General features: G+C 41.4%; 1 long non-coding RNA gene across 1 annotated transcript; it reads left to right on the forward strand.

Moving 5' to 3' along the window:
* Nucleotides 1-259: 259 nt before the first annotated feature.
* On the forward strand, nt 260-8,807 carry LOC118653791. Its single transcript, XR_004966885.1, has 3 exons — nt 260-354; nt 832-940; nt 8,715-8,807. It is a non-coding gene; the product is annotated as an uncharacterized LOC118653791 (long non-coding RNA).
* The last annotated feature ends 13,791 nt before the right edge of the window (nt 8,808-22,598 follow it).

The raw sequence follows: 22,598 nt of genomic DNA on the forward strand, positions 1-22,598 counted from the left end.
TGATAAAGACACATTACAACATAGAGGTGATGAATTATAGAATTGTTTAAATGAAGCCTATATGTAATTCTATTAACAAATGTCACCCCAATTATTTCAATAAAATTTTAATAATGACTTGGGAACACAAAAATAGAAATAAAAATGGAATTTCAAGTATAAAAACAAATAAATTAAAAAATGAAAGAAAACATTTAGCCACGGAGGTGGTCTAGTTATCCTCTTAAGTACATTTTCCTAATCAAAATGTTCTACTCTCAGTGTGAAATGAGTCGGCATACAACACCCAGGCTCGATTGGAGTTCAATACTGGTGGAAGATGAAGAGTCAGACCAGCCAGTTGCAGCCGTGGTTGTGAGTGCTTTGATATTTGAACTGTCTATGACCAGAAATGTATTTTTCTGTAAGTTTTGTTGAATGCCTCTAGGTACAGTGTTAAAAGTTTCCGTGCTGATAAGGGACTAACATTGGCCCAGGAGGAGTCCTTAGGAAGGAAACCTTGATCCAGGAGGTTTCCACTCTGGTATTGCCGGTGGAAATATCCCCTATGACTCCGTTCTCATGCTTATTAACACGGACTGCCCACACCCATCCCAGGAGAGTTTAAAAGAGCTTCAGAAGTCCTGTGGGCAGCTCCTCTCCAAGGAACCAGGCAGAGGGAAGAGAAACAATATTAAGAATATATATATCATGTCTATAAAATGCCTTTATTCTTATTCATGATTATGTGTATATGTGTGTATATTATGTATATTTTTATGATTGTCATGTATTAACAACAAAACTTTTCATTTTCTCACACACGCACACACGCACCCCCCTTCCCCCTAGGACCAGGAGCCCAGGGATGAGCAACCTCAACAAGAGGAGCCACCCACTGAGAGTCAGGATATTGCACCTGATGAAGAGCACGCAGATGCAGGAGCACCTGAGGTTCAAGGTGAAGGGAAAGGAAAGAAGACTGTGGGGAGCTGGGAATCTGTCTGTCTATCATGTATTGTGACAAACCATAGCTTTGGGAAAGAAAGCATAAAAAAGCTGCGCAGCCCACTGGCATGGCTCGGTGACTGGGCAGCAACCTATGAACCAGGAGGTCAGGATAGATTCTGGTCAGGGCATATGTCCAAGTTGCGGGTTTGATCCCCAGTGTGGGGCATGCATAATGCAGCCAATCGATGATTCTCTCTCATCATTGATGTTTCTCTCTCTCTCTCTCCCTCTCCTTTCCTCTCTGAAGTCAATAAAAATATATTTTAAAAAAAAAGCAATGCAAACATTTCCTGGAAATTGGTTGAAAATTTTAAGGTTGTATCATTTACAGCTGTGCACTCTTTCACTATGAGTTTTCCCTCTAACTTCAGAATTTATGTTGTGTTCTTGAAAGTACAATCCTTGCTAAACCAGAGCAAACTGTATAGTTTTAACTACAAAAATGTGTGTTTGTTTTCTATTTTAATTACTTCATCTTAAAACATTTTGAGTGGCCTTCTCAGTTATTACATCACAAGTGTAAGCAATGTTTATCAGCATGGGCAGAGGGCCACGTCAGCCCATCATAGAACACCTGAAACCAAGCCTATTTGTACAGGGATGGTAGCCCCATTTTATAAGTGAGAAAACTGAGCCTGAGCACTTGACTCATTGAGAAGTAGTTCATACTGTCTTCCATAGTGGCTGCACCAGTCTGCATTCCCATCAGCAGTGCATGAGGGTTCCGTTTTCTCCACATCCTCTCCAGCACTTGTTGTTTGTTGATTTGTTGATGTTAGCCCTTCTAACAGGTGTCAGATGGTACCTCATTGTTGTTTTGATTTGCATTTCTCGGGTGATTAATGACTTTGAGCATGTTTTCATATTTCTTTTGGCTTTCTGAATGTCCCCTTTTGAAAAGTGTCTATTTAGGTCCTTTGCCTATTTTTTGATTGGATTGTTTATCTTCCTTTTGTTAAGTTGTATGAGTTCCCTATAAATGTTGGAGATTAAACCCTTATCAGTGATAACATGGGCAAATATGTTCTCCCATGCAGTGGACTTTCTTGTTGTTTTGTTGGTGGTTTCTTTTGCTGTGCAGAAGCTTTTTATTTTGATGTAGTCTCATTTGTTTATTTTCTCTTTAGTTTCCAATGCCCTAGGACAGTGATGGCGAACCTTTTGAGCTTGGCGTGTCAGCATTTTGAAAGACTCTAACTTAACTCTGGTGTCGTGTCACATATAGAAATTTTTTGATATTTGCAACCATAGTGAAACAAACACTTATATTTTTGATATTTATTTTATATATTTAAATGCCATTTAACAAAGAAAAATCAACCAAAAAATGAGTTTGTGTGTTACCTCTGACACGCGTGTCATAGGTTCGCCATCACTGCCCTAGGAGCTGTATCAGTGAAGAAATTGCTTCGGCATATGTCTGAGATTTTGTTGCCTTTGGATTCCTCTGGTATTTTTATGGTTTCCCATCTTACATTTAAGTCCTTTATCCATTTTGAGTTTATTTTTGTGTATGGTGTAAGTTGGTGGTCTAGTTTCAGTTTTTTGCATGTATCTGTCCAATTTTCCCAACACCATTTCTTAAAGAGACTGTCTTGACTCCATTGTATGCTCTTGCCTCCTTTGTCAAATATTAATTGAGCATATTGGTTCAGGTCGATTTCTGGGCTCTCTATACTATTCCATTAATCTATATGTCTGTTCTTGTGCCAGTACCAGGCAGTTTTGAGAACAGTGGCTTTGTAATACAGCTTGATATCTGGTATTGAGATCCCACCTACTTTGGTCTTTTTCAGGATTGCTGCAGCTATTCGAGGTCTTTTTTTATTCCAGATGAATTTTTGGAGAGTTCGTTCTAGATCTCTGAAGTATGCCGTTGGTATTTTAATGGGAAGTGCGTTGAATTTATAGATTGCTTTGTGTAGTATGGACATTTTAATGATGTTGATTCTACCAATCCAAGAACATGGTATGTTCTTCCATCTGTTTATGTCTTCCTCTATCTCTTTTTTCATCGTCCTGTACTTTTCTGCGTAGAGGTCTTTTACCTCTTTAGTTAAGTTTATTCCTAGGTAGCTTAATTTTTTTGGTGCGATGGTAAATGGGATTGCTTTTTTAGTCTCTCTTTCTGTAAGTTCACTATTGGTGTATAGAAATGCCATAGATTTCTTGGCATTAATTTTGTATCCTGCTACATTGCCAAATTCATTTATTAAGTCTAATAGTTTTTTGATGGAGTCTTCAGGGTTTTTTGTGTATAATATCATGTCATCTGCGAATAAGGACAGTTTTACTTCCTCTTTTCCAATTTGGATGCCTTTTATTTCTTCTTCTTGTCTAATTGCAATGGCTAATATTTCCAGTACTATGTCGAACAGGAGTGGTGAGAGTGGGCATCCCTGTCTTGTTCCTGTTCTTAGGGGAAATGATTTTAGTTTTTGTCCATTGAGTATGATGTTAGCTGTGGGTTTGTCATATATGGCTTTTATTATGTTGAGGTATGATCCTTCTGTTCCCACCTTGCTGAGAGTTTTTATCAGAAATGGGTGTTGGATTTTGTCAAATGCTTTTTCTGCATTAATTGATATGACCATGTGGTTTTTTCTTTCAATTTGTTTATGTGATGTATCATGTTTATTGATTTGCAGATATTGTACCATCTTTGCATCCCCATATGGAGTTTCCTCAAAAAGTTAAAAATGGAACTCCCATTTGACCCAGTGATTCCACTGCTAGGAATATATCCCAAGAAATCAGAGACACCAATCAGAAAGGATATATGCACCCTTATGTTCATAGCAGCACAATTCACCATAGCTAAGATCTGGAAACAGCCTAAGTGCCCATCAGCAGATGAATGGATTAAAAAATGAAATGCTAATGTTGGTATATTTAAAATAGTTTTTCTTTTTTCTTTTTTTTTTTATTGATTAAGATATTACATATGTGTCCTTGTCCCCACGTTACCCTCTACCCCCCCACCCCCCCGCTCATGCCCTCACCCCCCCCCCCTTGTCCATGTCCATTGATTAGGCCTATATGCTTGCATATAAGTCCTTTGGTTGATCTTTCCCCCTTACCCCCACCCTCCCCTACCTTCCCTCCAAGTCCCGACAGTCCAATCAATGCCTCTCCATCTCTGGATCAGTCCTTGTTCATCAGCTTATGTTGTTCATTATATTCCACAAATGAGTGAGATCCTGTGGTATTTATCCGCTCTCCAGTTCCATCCATGCTGTGGCAAGTGGTAAGAGTTCCTTTTTCTTCTTCCTCTTCTTAAAGAATACCTTTCAGCATTTCATATAATGCTGGTTTGGTGGTGATGAACTCCTTTAGCTTTTTCTTATCCGTGAAGCTCTTTATCTGACCTTCTATTCTGAATGATAGCTTTGCTGGATAAAGTAATCTTGGTTGCAGGTTCTTGCTATTCATCACTTTGAATATTTCTTGCCACTCTCTTCTGGCCTGCATGGTTTCTGTTGAGAAATCAGCTGACAGTCGTATGGGTACTCCCTTGTAGGTAACTGACTGTCTTTCTCTTGCTGCTTTTAAGATTCTCTCTTTGTCCTTTGCTCTTGGCATTTTAATGATGATGTGTCTTGGTGTGGTCCTCTTTGGATTCCTTTTTTTTTTTTTTAATTAAATCTTTATTGTTCAGATTATTACATTTGTTCCTCTTTTTTTCCCGCCTTAACTCCCCTCCTCCCAGCTCCCGCCCCACCCTCCTCCCTCACTCCCCACCCACTGTCCTCTTCCATAGGTGCACGATTTTTGTCCAGTCTCTTCCTGCATCTCCCACACCCCTTTCCCCCCCAAGAATAGTCAGTCCATTCCCTTTCTATGTCCCTGATTCTATTATGATCACCAGATTATTTATTCACTTGATTCTTAGATTCACTTGTTGATAGATGCATATTTGTTGTTCATAATTTGTATCTTTACCTTTTTTTTCTTCTTCCTCTTCTCAAAGGATACCTTTCAGCATTTCATATAATACTGGTTTGGTGGTGATGAACTCCTTTAGCTTTTCCTTATCTGTGAAGCTCTTTATCTGACCTTCCGTTCTGAATGATAGCTTTGCTGGATAAAGTAATCTTGGTTGTAGGTTCTTGGTATTCATCACTTTGAATATTTCTTGCCATTCCCTTCTGGCCTGCAAAGTTTCTGTTGAGAAATCAGCTGACAGTCGTATGGGTATTCCCTTGTAGGTAACTGGGTTTCTTTCTCTTGCTGCTTTTAAGATTCTCTCTTTGTCTTTTGCTCTTGGCATTTTAATTATGATGTGTCTCGGTGTGGTCCTCTTTGGATTCCTTTTGTTTGGGGTTCTCTGCGCTTCCTGGACCTGTAGGTCTATTTCTTTCACCAGGTGGGGGAAGTTTTCTGTCATTATTTCTTTAAATAGGTTTTCAATATCTTGCTCTCTCTCATCCTCTGGCACCCCTATAATTCTGATGTTGGTGCGCTTGAAGCTGTCCCAGAGGCTCCTTACACTATCTTCATATTTTCGGATTCTTTTTTCATTTTGCTTTTCCAGTTGGGTGTTTTTTGCTTCTTCGCATTTCGAATCTTTGACTTGATTCTTGCGCTCCTCTGGTCTGCTGTTGGGTGTCTGTATAATATTCTTTATTTCAGTCAGTGTATGCTTAATTTCTAGTTGGTTCTTTATCACAACATCGAGGGTCTCATTAGATTTCTTGAGGATCTCACTACATTTATCGGCGGTCTCACCAGTCTTTTCGAGGGCCTTACTAAGTTTATCGGCAGCTTCTAGACAGTTCTTAAGAGACCTTAAAAGTGTGGTTCTGAACTCAATATCCTCCATTGACAGTTTTGTCCTGTTTCTTTGTCTCCGCATTTTTTATGCTTTCTTGGTGCACCCCCTAGTGGTCTTTGTCCGCAGTCTTGTTGCCTTTAAGCCTTGATTGATGTCGGCAATACCGGGGTGATTTGACCTCCAGGCTCACTGGCTATGAGAGTCGGCTGTGTCTGTAGTGGGAGGGCTTCTGTGCTGGATCTCTAGGGCAGTGCTAATCTAGCGTTTGCCTGAGGCTATCCGGCAAATGGTTCTGTGCAGGGCTTGGGCGGGGGGGGGGGGGGGGCCCCGGGGATCTACAGGGCGGGCGGAACAAGCAGTTATGGCGACTCTCAGTTCCTTCCCCAGGGGCTCTGCCTCTCAGAGCCCCAGCAATGGCTGCAAACCTCGGAGAGAAAGTTGCCTTCGAGTTCCGACCGAAGCCAGACAGTCCCGCTTCTCCCGTTTGTCTCGGTCCCCAGAGACTCGCCTGGATCTGGAGCTCAGAGTCTGAAACTCCCTCCCGATTGAAAACAACAACCGCGCCCTCCGCCGCCAGCCCGCTCACGCGCACACTCCGCACCTGAGTATTTCACTTCAGCACTGCGCCTCCTCTGAGTCTGGGTATGATATTCTCTTTCCTCCTAGTTGTAGAATTTCCACTCAGCCAGCCTTCCCGTGGTTCTGGGTGACGTCCGTTCTGTCCTTTAGTTATATCTCTGAAGTGGTTGTTTGAGGCAGCGATCTCCGGCGTTAACCTATGCCGCCATCTTGGTTTCTCTGGATTCCTTTTGTTTGGGGTTCTCTGCACTTCCTGGACTTGTAAGTCCATTTCTTTGACCAGGTAGGGGAAGTTTTCTGTCATTATTTCTTCAAAAAGGTTTTCAATATCTTGCCCTCTCTCTCCTTCTGGTACCCCTATAATTCTGATGTTGGTACGCTTGAAGTTGTCCCAGAGGTTCCTTACACTATCTTCATATTTTTGGAATCTCTTTTCTTTTTTCTTTTTCGGTTGGGTATTTTTTGTTTCTTTGTATTTCAAATCTTTGACTTGATTCTTGGGATCCTCTTGTCTGCTGCTGGATCTCTGTAAATTATTCTTTATTTCAGTCAGTGTATGCTTAATTTCTAGTTGGTCCTTTTTCATGTCCTCCATGGTCTCACTATACTTATTGAGGGATTCATTAAATTTATCGGCGGTTTCCATAAAATTCTTGAAAAACCTTATAAACGTGGCCTTGAACTCTATATCCAATCGTTTGCTTTCCTCCATTTCTGCCATTTGTGACCTGTTTCTTTGTCTCCGCATTTTGGCAGCTTCCCTGTGTTGATAGAGTGGCCCTGCGCGCCAGGTGTCCTGTAGGGCCCAGTAGCTCAGCCTCCCCAGTTACCTGGGGTGGACACTCTTGGTGCACTCTTGGTGCCTTGGTTGTTGTAGGATCACTGGGAGGAATTGACCTCCAGGCCAATTGGCTGTGAGAATCAGCTGTGTCTAAAGTGGGAGAACTTCTGTGCTGAAGACACCCTTCTGGGGCAAGACTTGCTTCAGTGGGGCTTTGGTGCTCACTGAGCCTGCTCCCTGAGTGTGTCCCTTATGGATCTGAGGAGTTGCAATCTGGATGGTCCCCCTCTGACCACTGGGTACACTGGCTCCTGGATCTAAGGAGGTGCTAATTCAGCCTCTGCCTGAGGCCACACAGCAGGAGCCACGAAGAGGCTCAGCTGTGAAGCAATGCAAGCCGCTGCGGGGCCTTGGGCCTTCTCTTGGAAGTTCCGGGTCTGCCTGGCTGGGCTGCAGTTAGGTACATTCACATGCAAAAGCCTCTGCCGCAGCCTGGGTGGGGCGGGGTCTCAGGGAATCAAAGGGCGGATCAGGGAGCTATGGCTGATTCTCCGCCCAGAGTCGCGGGTCTCAGTGACCCGCTAATTGCTGCAAGCACCTCTGAGGGAAAGCCGCATTCAAGTTCGCCCGCTGCCGGACAGACCAGCTTCTCCCCGTATGAGACCTGGGTCCCCAGAGACTTCCCGGAACCGGAGTTCAGAGCAGTCGGGAGCTTGTGATTCAAAAAGACAGCCGCGTCCTCAGGTGCCACCCCCTTTCCTCGCGCGTGCGCGAGCCGGCCGTACCTCTGCACTTGTACCTCTGCACTTCACCTCTGCAGCTCCTCTGGCTCTCAGCGTGCTTTTCTTTCCTTCTAGTTGTAGAATTTACACTCAGCCAGCCTTCCTGTTGTTCTGGATGATGTTTGCTCTGTCCTTTGCGGTAATTTTCAATTGTTGTGTGAGGCGGCAATTTCCCGGTGTTTACCTACGCCGCCATCTTAGTTTCTTCCTATTAAAATTTTTTAATGTTCACATTATTGCAGGCGTCCAACCCCCACCCCCACCCCTTCCCACTCCCAGATCTCCTTCCCTTGGCCTTCACCAACCTATTGGTCATGTCCATGGGGTATGCATATATGTTCTTTAATCCCTTCATCTTTTGTATTTACTTTTTAAATTCTATTGTGTTTATTTTCATTCTGATCTTTCTGATTTCCTTCTTTCTGACTTCGGGCTTTGTTCTTTTTCTAGTTCCTTTAGATGTGATGTTAAGTTCTTTACTTGAGATTATATAATTATATTTTAATTGTAATAAAAATCCTATCCATAATGTACACTTCAGATTTCATTGATGGCTGGTGCTCTCTACACATATTAGTACATTATGGTCATATATAGGAAATGTACATGTCTTGGGGTTGATCTTCACATTGTCATTTACAACAAGTTTCATAGTACAGAAAAACAAGGATGTGAAGTCCATCTTTCTATCACTCATATCACACCAGATTACAGTCTTTTTTCATATAAAAAACAGAATAAATTAATATTAACATTTCCTAATTTATATGTCATGTTTACTGCTGAAATTGATAACTTTCTTTCTAAGGAGCTGACCTTGAAGCTGATGTTCAAGAACTGGAGAAACCAGTGACTGGGGTTGAGGGTGGAGATGATCCTGAAGTCATTGGGTATGCTTGTGCAAATCCAGAGCCCATTGAAATGCCAGAAACAGGTATATTACTCATTAAGAATACAATTTATGTGTTTTCATATTTTCATAATATCATACCTTTAATAACCAGAGATAACATATTGTTACATGAATAGACTTCACAGGTAATGATACTTTGAACAGTAGCTCAGACTCCAAATGAATGATTGCCTGACTTATAGATAATCAGATACAGAAACACACAGGTCCAATATTTAATTTTTTAAGGAAATAACATGCTGTTTTCCATAATGGCTGTACCAGTCTGCATTCCCACTTGTCATTCTCTTTTCTCCACATCCTCATCAGTACTTATCATTTGTTGATTTGTTGATGATAGCCATACAGAAACACACTGGTTCAAAGACAAATTGAATTCTAATATTTGAAAACATTTTCTTTTGAATTCTTTTGAATATAAGTACTTTAAACAACAGGTAATAAATTTTGAATTCTCTTATGATTTCTGCAGTTACAAATGCATAATACATTTGTAATCAATATTGGCTGTATGAAATATGTTGAGACACTGAAGTAGATTGTAGTACCATCTCTAATATAATTTGTAAAATGGGAGTGTTCTTATTTTTATTAAATTAAATCTTTATAGTTGAAAACTATTACATTTGTACCCTTTCTTCCCCTATTGACCCCTTCTAGGCCACCCCCACCCCAGGCCTTCACCACCCTATTGTCTGTGTCCATGGATTATGCATATATACATACAAGTTCTTTGGTTGATCACTTCCTGCCCACCCATCATCCCCCACCTTCCCTCTGAGATTCCCCAGTCTGTTCTATGCTTCTATGTCTCTGGGTCCATTTTGTTCATCAGTTTATTTTGTTCATTAGGTTCCACATATGAGTGAGATCATATGACACTTGTCTTTCTCTGACTGGCTTATTTCGCTTACCATAATTCAGCTTTTTTATCCACTTCTGATGGGCACTTGGGCTGTTTCCAGATCTTAGCTATTGTAAATTGTGCTGCTATGAACATAGGGGTGCATATACTCTTTTTGATTGGTGTTTCAGGTTTCTTATGATATATTCCTAGAAGTGGGATCACTGGGTCAAATGGCAGTCCAATATTTAATTTTTTGAGGAAATAACATGCTGTTTTCCATAATGGCTGTACCAGTCTGCATTCCCACTTGTCATTCTCTTTTCTCCACATCCTCATCAGTACTTATCATTTGTTGATTTGTTGATGATAGCCATTCTGACAGGTGTGAGGTGATATCTCATTGTCATTTTAATTTGCATCTCTCTGATGATCAGTGACTTTGAGCATTTTTTCAAATGTCTCTTAGGCATCTGTAGGTCCACTTTGGAGCAGTATCTATTTAGGTCCTTTGCCCATTTTTTTTATTAGATTGTTTGTCTTTCTTTTGTTAAGTTGTATAAGGTCTTTATACATTTTGGATATTAATCCTTTATCAGATGTATCATTGCCAAATATGTTCTCCCATGCATTGGGCTCCCTTTGCATTTTGTTGATGGTTTCTTGTGCTATGCAGAAGCTTTTTACTTTGACATAGTCCCATTTGTTTATTTTCACCTTAGTTTCCTTTTCCCTAGGACAGTGGTCGACAAACTGCAGCTCACAAGTCACATAAGGCTCTTTGGCCCCTTGAGTGTGGCTCTTCCACAAAATACCGACTTCTGCACATGGGCCACGAAGTTTCAAATGCACTGTACATGCGCGCCCGCACGTGATATTTTGTGGAAGAGCCACACTCAAGGGGCCAAAGAGCTGCATGTGGCTTGCAGGCCGTAGTTTGCCGACCACTGCCCTAGGAGATGTAAAAACATTGTAAATATATTGCTGCAAGAGATGTCTGAGATTTTGATGCCTACGGTTTCTTCTAAGATTTTTATGGTTTCACAACTTACATTTAAGTCTTTTATCCATTTTGAGTTTATTCTTGTGTATGGTATAAATTAGTGGTCTAGTTTCATTTTTTTTTTCATATATCTGCCCAATTTTCCCAGCACCATTTATTGAAGAGACTGTGTTGACTCCATTGTAGGTTCTTGCCTTCTTTGTCCAATATTAATGGGTGTAATGACTTGGGTTGATTTTTGGAGATTCTGTTCTGTTCCATTGAGCTATCCACCTGTTCTTGTGCCAGTACCAAGCTGCTTTGATTATGGTGGCTTTGTAGTCTACCTTGATGTCTGGTATTGGGATTCTTCCAACTTTCTTCTTTCTCAGGATTGCAGTGACTATTCAGAGTTTTTCTTGGGGGGGGTTGTTTCATATAAATTTTTGGAGTATTAGTCCCAGATCTATGAAATATGCTGTCGGTATTTTAATAGGGATTGCATTTAATCTGTAAATTGCTTTAGATAGTATAGAGAGTCTTTAATTGCAGAACGAATATTTACTCTTACATAAATAGTGAATTCAATCGAATATATTAAATTCATTTTCAATGCTGATTCTTTAATTCTCTAGTTGTGTTTGAAAGAATACAGTGATATTCTGGTTTATAACTTGTCATGAATTATCTTCTTTAGTCAAATATTAACATCTGAACTGAAATCTCATAGCTACTAAAATAATGAGTAAATACTCCACTGATGTTTCTTTTTTTTTTTTTTTTTTCTTTTTATTTATTTATTTATTTATTTATTTTAATTAAATCTTTATTGTTCAGATTATTACATTTGTTCCTCTTTTTTTCCCCCCCATAACTCCCCTCCTCCCAGTTCCCGCCCCACCCTCCGCCCTCACTCCCCACCCACTGTCCTCATCCATAGGTGCATGATTTTTGTCTAGTCTCTTCCCGCATCTCCCACACCCCTTTCCCCCCCAGGAATAGTCAGTCCATTCCCTTTCTATGTCCCTGATTCTATTATAATCAACAGTTCATTCTGTTCATCAGATTATTTATTCACTTGATTCTTAGATTCACTTGTTGATAGATGCATATTTGTTGTTCATAATTTGTATCTTTACCTTTTTCTTCCTCTTCCTCTTCTTAAAGGATACCTTTCAGCATTTCATATAATCCTGGTTTGGTGGTGATGAACTCCTTTAGCTTTTCCTTATCTGTGAAGCTCTTTATCTGACCTTCAATTCTGAATGATAGCTTTGCTGGATAAAGTAATCTTGGTTGTAGGTTCTTGGTATTCATCACTTTGAATATTTCTTGCCACTCCCTTCTGGCCTGCAAAGTTTCTGTTGAGAAATCAGCTGACAGTCGTATGGGTATTCCCTTGTAGGTAACTGAGTTACTTTCCCTTGCTGTTTTTAAGATTCTCTCTTTATCTTTTGCTCTTGGCATTTTAATTATGATGTGTCTTGGTGTGGTCCTCTTTGGATTCCTTTTGTTTGGGGTTCTCCGCGCTTCTTGGACCTGTAAGTCCATTTCTTTCACCAGGTGGGGGAAGTTTTCTGTCATTATTTCTTCAAATAGGTTTTCAATATCTTGCTCTCTCTCATCTTCTGGCACCCCTATAATTCTGATGTTGGTACGCTTGAAGCTGTCCCAGAGGCTCCTTACACTATGCTCGCATTTTTGGATTCTTTTTTCATTTTGCTTTTCCGGTTGGGTGTTTTTTGCTTCCTCGCATTTCAAATCATTGACTTGATTCTTGCGCTCCTCTGGTCTGCTGTCGGGAGTCTGTATAATATTCGTTATTTCAGTCCGTGTATGCTTAATTTCTAGTTGGTTCCCCAATATAACATCGAGGGTCTCATTAGTTTTCTTGTAGATCTCATTAAGTTTATCGGCGGCTTCTAAACAGTTCTTGAGAGACCTTAAAAGTGTGGTTCTGAACTCTATATCTTCCATTGACAATTTTGTCCTGTTTCTTTGTCTCCGCATTTTGTTATGCTTCCTTGGTGCACCCCCTAGTGGTCTTTGTTCGCAGTCTTATAGTTAAATCTTGATTGTTGTAGCTAATTCCAGGGAGGGTTTGACCTCCAGGCCAAGTGGCTATGAGAATCAGCTGTGTCAGCAGTGAGAGAACTTCTGTCCTCTAGGGAGGTGCTAATCTAGCCTTTGCCTGAGGCTATCCGGCAAATGCCTGTGTGCAGGGCTTGGGCAGGGCGGGTCGCACAGGATCAACAGGGTGGGCCGGAGAGAGCAGTTATGGCGGCTCTCAGTCCTGTCCCCAGGGGCTCTGCCTCTCTGAGTCCCAGCACCCGCTGCAAAGCTCAGAGAGAAAGCTGCACTCGCTCTGACCGAAGCCAGACAGTCCCGTTTCTCCCGTTTGAGTCTGGGTCCCTAAAGACTCGCCCGGATCTGGAGCTCAGAGTCTGCGACTCCCTCCCGATTGAAAACGCCAACCGCGCCCTGCGCCGCCAGCCCGCTCCGCGCACTCCGCACCTCAGAATTTGACTTCAGCACTGCGCCTCCTCTGAGTATCCGTGTGCGTTTCTCTTTCCTCCTAGTTGTAGGACTTCCACTCAGCCAGCGTTCCTGTGGTTCTGGGTGATGTACCTTCCGTTTTTTGGTTTCACTTTTGAAGTAGTTGTTCAAAGCAGCAAACTCCGGCGTTAACCTATGCCGCCATCTTGGTTCTCCTGATGTTTCTTTTTCTATATGGAGATATGGATACCTATTCTTAGATTCTGTCAAATTTTGAATTCTTCTGGCTCTTAGAAACAATTGCATTTTTATTCCCTTTCCCAATGAAGCATCCAGTGATTGAATTATAGAGTGTCTAGAAATAGTCTAGTTTTTATTTTCTCTGATCAGGTAGAGAGGGTGCAGGCTATCATCGATGCTCAGGGCAGGTGTGAGTAAGACACCTATGCTAAGCATGCTCACTGTCACCACTGTCAGATTTAATGAGTTAATGTCCCTTATAAAAATAGGAGCACTAGGATATAATCTTTTGTAATCATATCCAATGTGGCATGTTTACTGCTCAAATTGATATTTTTTAATAATTTGCAGAGAGAATGGAAGAGAGAAACATCGATGTGAGAGAAACACATCAATTAGTTACCTCCTGCAGGTTCCCTGACCAGGGCCTGTAAAGTTTTTAGAAAGCAATGACTTTTAGAAGCAACATTTTTTTTATTTGTCTAGGTATCTTTCTCATTCTCCCATTCTTCCTTCCCCTCTCCATAACTCTCCATCTCTCCATTACCCATTACTTCTTCTTTACGTGTGTGTGTGTGTGTGTGTGTGTGTGTGTGTGTGTGTGTGTGTTTTCTTTGTTGTTCTTATTTCTGCCTTGCTGTAGGTCATTCTATAAATGAGCTTCACAATTTGGTGTAAAAAAATGATGATACTGACTTAAAATTAGTGTGGTTATAGAAGCGATTATACACATTGAAACTCATACAGTGTGAGAAAGGCATTACTTAAAATTACACTAGGAATACACATGGAATTGGGGACACATGGTTACCCTATTTAAACAATCACACAAGGGCTAAAGGAACCCAAGAATCATTATTGCTTTTCTGCACCATAAGGAAGAAGCAAAGGCAGTATGGGCCTTTCTATTTACTTCACATAGGCAGGAACAAATGTGACAGTTCTGTTTTAGCTATCTTATATTCAGAATAGTATTTCAAATCGAATCATTTCTGCTAAATTTCTTTTCTTTCTTAAGGGTTTTCTGTTGGATGGTGTTCAGATTTTTCAAAAAAGTTTACACATTCTTTGCTTACTATTTAAAACCACCTTTTAATAGGTTCATTTCATTTCCTGTGCTCTGAGCTGGAACAGTCTTTTAGTTTCTGAGTACCATTAGAAAGAGTGGTGTGTTTAATCAATATTGGTAAAATAGATGCTTGGAAGTCTATCTTATAAAACCTAAACTTTGTCCTTTGTGTCCCTTTAATGTCACCTAAATCTAATGAGACTAAGGAATGTTCCCAACAGTTATGTTTCTCTTGCAGGGGAAGGAAAACCAGCCATTTAAAGGAAGATGATCTGAAGACACACAGATTATTCTTATGTTGGATACTTCACTGTTAAAGTTCTCTCAATAAAGTTTTACACCATTATCCAAGGAATCTTGCAAATCTTTTGTGAAGTGTATTCCCAAGTAGTTGATACTATTGAAAATTATATCATTTTCTGACGTTTTATACTCCAATTGAGCTTTCATATGCAGACACATTTGTACATTGGTATTCTTTCCAGCAGCCTTGCTATATATGCTTATTATTTCTAAAAGGTTATTTCTAGATAGCTTCTAAGTTTCGTTATGCACAATCCAATCATTTCTTAATGCTGACAAATTTTTTCTTTGCTGTTTTAAAAATTATGCCACTTTGGCCCTAGCCAGTGGATAGTGCATCAGCCTGTGGACCGAAGGGTCCCGGGTTTGATTTTGGTCAAGGGCACGTACCTTGGTTGCAGGTTTCTCCCAAGCCGGGCCCTGGTCAGGGCTTGTGCAGGAGGCAACCAATCGATGTGTTTCTCTCATATCGATATTTCTCTCTGTCTTTCCCTCTCTCTTCCACTCTATCTAAAAATGAACTGAAAAATATCCTCGGGTGAGGACTTTAAAAAAAATGTATACTATCTTGGCTGGTTTAGCTCAGTGGTCAGAGTGTCAGTATGTGGATTTATGGGTCTTGGAATCGATTACCCATCCAGGGTACTTACCAGATTGTAGATTCTATCCCCTGTCCCAGTCGGGTCCCATGAGGCAGGCAGTCAATCATTGTGTCGCTCTCAATTGATGTCTCTCTCTCTACCCCCGTCTCTCACCCTTCTACACTGTCTAAAAAACAATAGAAGGAATATCCTCCAGTGAGGATTTTTAAAAATATGCCTTTGTTTCCTTTTCTCAATTTACCACTGACCCCACCCAGTACAATGCTAATAGAATCGGGATTAGTTTGTCAAAGCTGTTTTATTCATTATAGGAAATGGAAAAATTTTAACATTTCACCATGTTCACTGTGAAGTAAAGGAAGATCCATTCCAATCCTAATCTGGTAAGAATTTTAATCATGAGTGTATGTTATCTTCCATCAGACACTTGTGTATTTGTTGAACTGGTCATAGGATTTTTCCTTCCATTAATCTGTTAATATGGTGTTATATAGATAACATTATAAGTTTTATTTTTTTATATTTTATTGTTTTTTTACAGAGAGGAAGGGAGAGGGATAGAGAGTTAGAAACATTGATCAGCTGCCTCCTGCACACCTCCTACTGGGGATGTGCCCGCAACCAAGGTACATGCCCTTGACCGGAATCAAACCTGGGACCTTTCAGTCTGCAGGCCGACGCTCTATCCACTGAGCCAAACCGGTTTGGGCAACATTATAAGTTTTAAAAAATCTTGTATTTCTTGGAGGGAGAGGGGTAGTCATGATATATTATTCTTCTGAATAAACTACGTCCAAATACTTTGTTCAGGATGTTTACGAAGGACCTCATGAACAGCATTAGGCCATTTTATTTCATGTACTCTCTTTCTTGGACTTCGGTACAAAGGTACACTAGCTTCTTTAAATGAACTGGTGTGTAAAAACTCTTATTCTGTTCTCTGGAATGCAAGTGTCCTCAAGGCTGGGAACAGTGTAGCAATAGGCTTTCCCATGATCAGCTCTATCTGGGTGGCATCTCATTTTTAGTATCAGAGCCTACTTACAGGTCAGGGACAGAGGGGATGCTTCAGGTTCCCATTACTTCAGACTTTGTGAGATGCTCATCTTCCCTGTAAGATAGCTCTAATGATGCTATCACTTGAAAGCTACCTACTCCTGGTTGTACGCTGATATCGATCTTGCCAAGCATGTCAAACTTACCACTGGTGGGCCGCATGCCTTGTTTATTTTTGTACACCCAGTAAGGTAAAAGTCATGGCTCTATTACCTTGCCTGGATAATTTCTATCTCCTACATGGTAATCAATGACCTGACCACATCCTCAGCTATGTATTTACAATAATAACTTCATTTATTGAGATCTTTCATAACAGGAATAATAAGTCACATTTAGAGAGTGTATACTACCCATCACCACTTCTCTGAGCTGGGTTCCATACATGTATCACCTAATTTAATCCTCACAATTAAGGTGGAACAGAGTGTACACAAAATTTGTCATTGAATCCCATTCAAATCAGATTTGGGGATTCAAGTTCTAAGTTAGAAATCCTTGTTTCTCAATATAAAAACTTCTAAAAGTTGTATACAGGAAAGCGGATGTTGTACATGATGACTGTAGTGATAGGCTGTAACATGATCTTTGTCTAGCAAGTTGTTGGTCTGATGACGGGAAAGTAGAGTACAGGATGCAGTACTGCTGCACAGCAAGTGATAGAGGACTAAGCCTAAATCCTAGCACCGTTATCTAAGGGTATCGCTAAACCATACACGGACCGAATGACCACAGGTATATCCAGAGAAACGTTTACTTACTGTGTGGAGATGTATGCGCAGTAACACAAGCAAAGAACTTAAGAAAACAGGGGTGAATGTATTTAATTTATGGAAGTGAGCAAATTCCTTGTATGCATGACACAAAACCAGCATCACAGTAGGAAGTGATTCGTCCAAGTATACGTGTAAACATGGTATTAACGTATGTTTCTGTCACGGCCACGTTTTTGAGACACATTCTCCATTAAGGTTACATTTAGCCTGTCCACAAAGTTTCTGAAAGCAAAAGAATGATTGGGGGTAGGGAAAAATCACACTTCGAGCCCGTTTTCTTGACCAGGGCTGACCTAGAGATTTCAGCGCTGTGTGGCCTTAGCGGTACAACCTCAATTCCTGTCTCAGGAGCCCAAATCAGCCCCTATGCTCATGCATGCGCATTTCGGAGCATGCCCACTGCTGCGCATGCGCATAGCTGCACAGTTCAGACTCTTCGTTGCTAGGCAAGGCCACTGCTGCGCATGTGCCTTTTGCCACAATTGGTTGCTGCGCATGCGCTGTGCTGTCCGAGTTCGTTGAGGAGGTCTGGGCGGCAGGCAGCCGTGTTCCGGCCATTTTGATTCTTTCTCGCTGGTTGACATCATCTGGTAGGTGCACAGAGCAGCCCTCCGGGACTTTAACTGTGGGAGAGTGTGAGGGGAAGGCCCACAGGCTTCGGTGGGGTGGGGCTGCGGGTTCCGTGGCCTCCTAGGAGGAAGGGCCTCGAGGTCGGCGCCTTTCTCCTCTCAGCCATCATGGCGGCCGTGGGCCTCGAAGCCCTGGCGTGACCCGGACTAGGAGGGTGCTGGGCCTGCGAGGGCAGGGGCCAGGTAAAGGGTTTGGGGGACATTATTCCAGGTGTCTGGGTCCTGGAATTCACCTGGAATGGCCCACAGAACAGAACCCACAGCCCTCCGCGGGGCCCTGGGCGAGTGGGGGGGGGCGGTCAAGGAAGGGCCGGGGAACGGGGTGCTGCGGGACTGCCCTGCGAGGCCCTGGGCCTGCGCCCCGAGATGTGTAGGCACCAAGCAGGGGCCGCGGGAGCAGCGGGCAGAGCCCCGTGTATCGCTTGTAGTCACCGCTGCCTCCCGGTCATGCGGGGGGGGGGGGGGGGGGGACGGAGGGCGGGGGGAGGGGCGGGCGGTCAAGGAAGGGCCTGGGAACGGGGTGCTGCGGGACTGCCCTGCGAGGCCCTGGGCCTGCGCCCCGAGATGTGTAGGCACCAAGCAGGGGCCGCGGGAGCAGCAGGCAGAGCCCCGTGTATCGCTTGTAGTCACCGCTGCCTCCTGGTCATGCGAAGGCAGCACAGGCCGCACGCGCAGCCCGAGCCTTCCCGGCTGATGCAGCTGAACTTACGGGGGAAGGGGCCTCCTCGCTGGGCGTGTGGCAGGAGCAGTAGTCACTCCAGCGGGCTTTCAAGCAGCATTTTCCCACGTGTCTCCGTAAACGGGAAGCCGGGTGTCGTCTTTCTCACCTGCCCGAGGTGATAACGCCGCCAGCATGGCCACGACATAGTGGCTTGGCAAGCCCCTGTATTTGGTATAACCGCAAAGCCTGTGCACTTATTTTTAAAGTTAAAAAGAATATAATCATTTAGCCTCGGAGGTGGTCTAGTTATCCTCTTAAGTACGTTTTCCTAATCAAAATGTTCTACTCTCAGTGTGAAATGAGTCGGCATACAACACCCAGGCTCGATTGGAGTTCAATACTGGTGGAAGATGAAGAATCAGACCAGCCAGTTGCAGCCGTGGTTGTGAGTGCTTTGATATTTGAACTGTCTATGACCAGAAATGTATTTTTCTGTAAGTTTTGTTGAATGCCTCTAGGTACAGTGTTAAAAGTTTCCGTGCTGATAAGGGAGTAACATTGGCCCAGGAGGAGTCCTTAGGAAGGAAACCTTGATCCAGGAGGTTTCCACTCTGGTATTGCCGGTGGAAATATCCCCTATGACTCCGTTCTCATGCTTATTAACACGGACTGCCCACACCCATCCCAGGAGAGTTTAAAAGAGCTTCAGAAGTCCTTGTGGCCAGCTCCTCTCCAAGGAACCAGGCAGAGGGAAGAGAAACAATATTAAGAATATATATATCATGTCTATAAAATGCCTTTATTCTTATTCATGATTCTGTATATATGTGTGTATATTATGTATATTTTTTGATTGTCATGTATTAACAACAAACTTTTCATTTTCTCACACACACACACACACACACGCACCCCCCTTCCCCCTAGGACCAGGAGCCCAGGGATGAGCAACCTCAACAAGAGGAGCCACCCACTGAGAGTCAGGATATTGCGCCTGATGAAGAGCACGCAGATGCAGGAGCACCTGAGGTTCAAGGTGAAGGGAAAGGAAAGAAGACTGTGGGGAGCTGGGAATCTGTCTGTCACAGGGGTCCTCAAACTACAAATACAAATATTGTTTTTTTACTTCAAAATAAGATATGTGCAGTGTGCATAGGAATTTGTTCATAGTTTTTTTTTAAACTATAGTCTGGCCCTCCAACGGTCTGAGGGACAGTGAACTGGCCCCCTGTTTAAAAAGTTTGAGGACCCCTGGATCATGTATTGTGCATACCATAGCTCTATGCAAACATATCCTGGAAATTGGGAGAGAAGCAGGTATGTCATCCATTACAAATGTAATTTTTGTGGTTTGTCTTCTCCACAGTTATGTGTTTGGTACTATAAAGGTACCATAGTGTGACTTTAATAGAGTTCACACATAAAGGTTTTTGAATAGTAGTTCAGACCCCAAATGCTTGACTGCCTGACTTATAATCTATCAAATAAAGAAACACATTGGCCCTCGATGGTTTGGCTCAGTGGATAGAGCATCGGCCTGCAGACTGAAGGGTCCCAGGTTCGATTCCAGTCAAGGGCACATGCCTTGGTTGTGGGCTCAATCCCCAGTAGGGGGGGTGCAGGAGGCAACCAGTCAGTGATTATCTCTCATCATTGATGTTTCTATCTCTCTCCCTCTCCCTTTCTCTCTGAAATTAATAAAAATAGATTTTTTAAAAAGAAAGAAACAGATTGGATCAAAGTATATTGAATTATAAAATATGAAAACATTTTCATACTTTGGGGTATATGTACTTTAACCAACAGCAAATAATTTTCAGATACTTTTATAATTCCTACCTTTAACAAATAAATAAAACATTTGTAATAAATACCAGTTTGTATGAAATAGGCTGAGGCACTGAAGTAGGTTCTAATATCTGCTGTAATGTAATTTGTGTGAATCTGGGGGAATCTCTCAACTTCTAAGCTAATCTTGCTCATATTAATAGTGAATCAAATCATATACTAAAATCGTTTTCAATGCTGATATTTGCATGATATGGTTCTTTTGGATGCAATAAAAAGAATACCAAGAGCCCTGACCAATTTGGCTCAGTGGATAGAGCATCAGCCTGCGGTCTCAAGGGTCCCGGGTTCGATTCCAGTCAAGGGCATGTACCTTGGTTGCGGGCACATCCCCAGTGGGGAGTGTGCAGGAGGCAGCTGATCGATGTTTCTCTCTCATCGATGTTTCTAACTCCCTATCCCTCTCCCTTCCTCTCTGTAAAAAATCAATGAAATATATTTTTTAAAAAAAGAATACCAAGATACTGTGTTTTTCCTTACTTGTCATAAAATATCTTCTTTAGTCACATGGTTAAATCTGAATTGAGATTTTTATTGCTACTAAGATAATGAGTAAACAATCCACTTAATGTTCCATTTACTGTATGGAGACCTGGAAAACTGTTCTTAGATTCTGTCAAATTCTGAATTATTTTGGCTTTTAGAAAACAATTGCATTTTAAATATTTTTCCCAATGAAGCCTCAAATGACTAAATTATGCAGTAGCAAGCGATAGTCTAGTTTCTATGTCTGATCAAGTAGAGAGAATGCAGGAAAACACTAATATCAAGGAGGTCTGAGTAAGATACCTATGCTAATCACACTCCCTGTCACCCTTACTGAGTAGCTCTCCCTAATAAAAATATGGTCCCTGCTATATAAATACCTCTAAAATCATACCAAATGTGGCATATTGTAAGCTTCTGCCCTGAAAAAAATCAATTGATAAAATTGGAAGTTCAAGGGCTACAACTTCAATCATTGCTTAGTAATCAACTTATGTTTATTGTGCAAATGGATAACTTTTTTAAGGCCCTGACCCGGAAGCTGTTCTCCAGGAACAGGATCAGCCAAAGACCGGGGATGAGGACACTTATGTCAAGTATACGATTTTAGGCAAACCGGAACCCATTAACATGCCAGAAATAGGTATGCTATACACTAAGAATGCAATTAAGTGTGTTTTTCGTTTCCCACAATGATATCTCTAATAATATGGAGGTAACACACTGTTACTTTAATAACAGGGCTCACATCTAAAGATTTTGAAAAGTAGTTCAGATTTCAAAAGCCTGATTAACAGACTTCATAGTCTGTCAGCTATAGAAACAAATAAGATCAAAGCCATTTTAAATTACAAGTTTGAAAACATTTTGTTTTGAATATAAGCACTTTACGCTAATAACTTTGAAATCCTTTCATATTTTCTGATTTAACAAATACATAATGCATTTGTAATAAATATGAGGTTACATAAATATTCTAGGTACTGTAATAGATTCTAGTACCTCCTTTAATATAACTTGTGTGATTCTTAGAGAATCCCTTACCTTCCAAATCCATCCTTACTCTTATATGAATAGTGAATCAAAATCAGAGATACTAAAATTTTTTTCAAAGCTGCTTTTGGCATTCTCTGGTTTTGTTGCGTAGAATACAATGAAAACAAACATTCTGTTTTCGTAACTTATTTATCTGTCAGATTTTTTTCAAATTCTGAATTCTTTCTGGCTCTTAGAAAACAGTTACATTTTAAATCCTTTCCTCATTGAAGCCTCAAATGTCCAAATCGTGGAATGGCAAGATATCAACTAGTTTTCAGTTTTTTTTATTGGTTCAAGCAGAGCATGTGCAGGCAATCACTGATGTGAAGGCAGGTGTAAGTAGAGTATCGATGCTAAGCATGCTCCCTGTCACCACTGTCAGTCTTAATGAGTTATTGTCCCTAATAAAAATGTGGACAATATGATATAATCACCTCTAACAATATCAAATGTAGCATGTTATACGTTTCTTCATTGAAACATCTGTTGATAAGATTAGAAGTTCAAAGACTATAGCCTTAATAATTGCTGAGTAATCAGCTAGAGCAGTGGTTCTCAACCTTCCTAATGCCGCGACCCTTTAATACAGTTCCTCATGTTGTGGTGACCCTCAACCATAAAATTATTTTCGTCGTTACTTCATAACTGTAATTTTGCTACTGTTATGAATCGTAGTGTAAATATCTGATATGCGGGATGTATTTTCATTGTTACACATTGAACATCATTAAAGCATAGTGATTAATCAC

The sequence above is a fragment of the Myotis myotis genome, unplaced genomic scaffold (genome assembly GCF_014108235.1).
Source record: "Myotis myotis isolate mMyoMyo1 unplaced genomic scaffold, mMyoMyo1.p scaffold_m19_p_4, whole genome shotgun sequence".
Lineage (NCBI taxonomy): Eukaryota > Metazoa > Chordata > Mammalia > Chiroptera > Vespertilionidae > Myotis > Myotis myotis.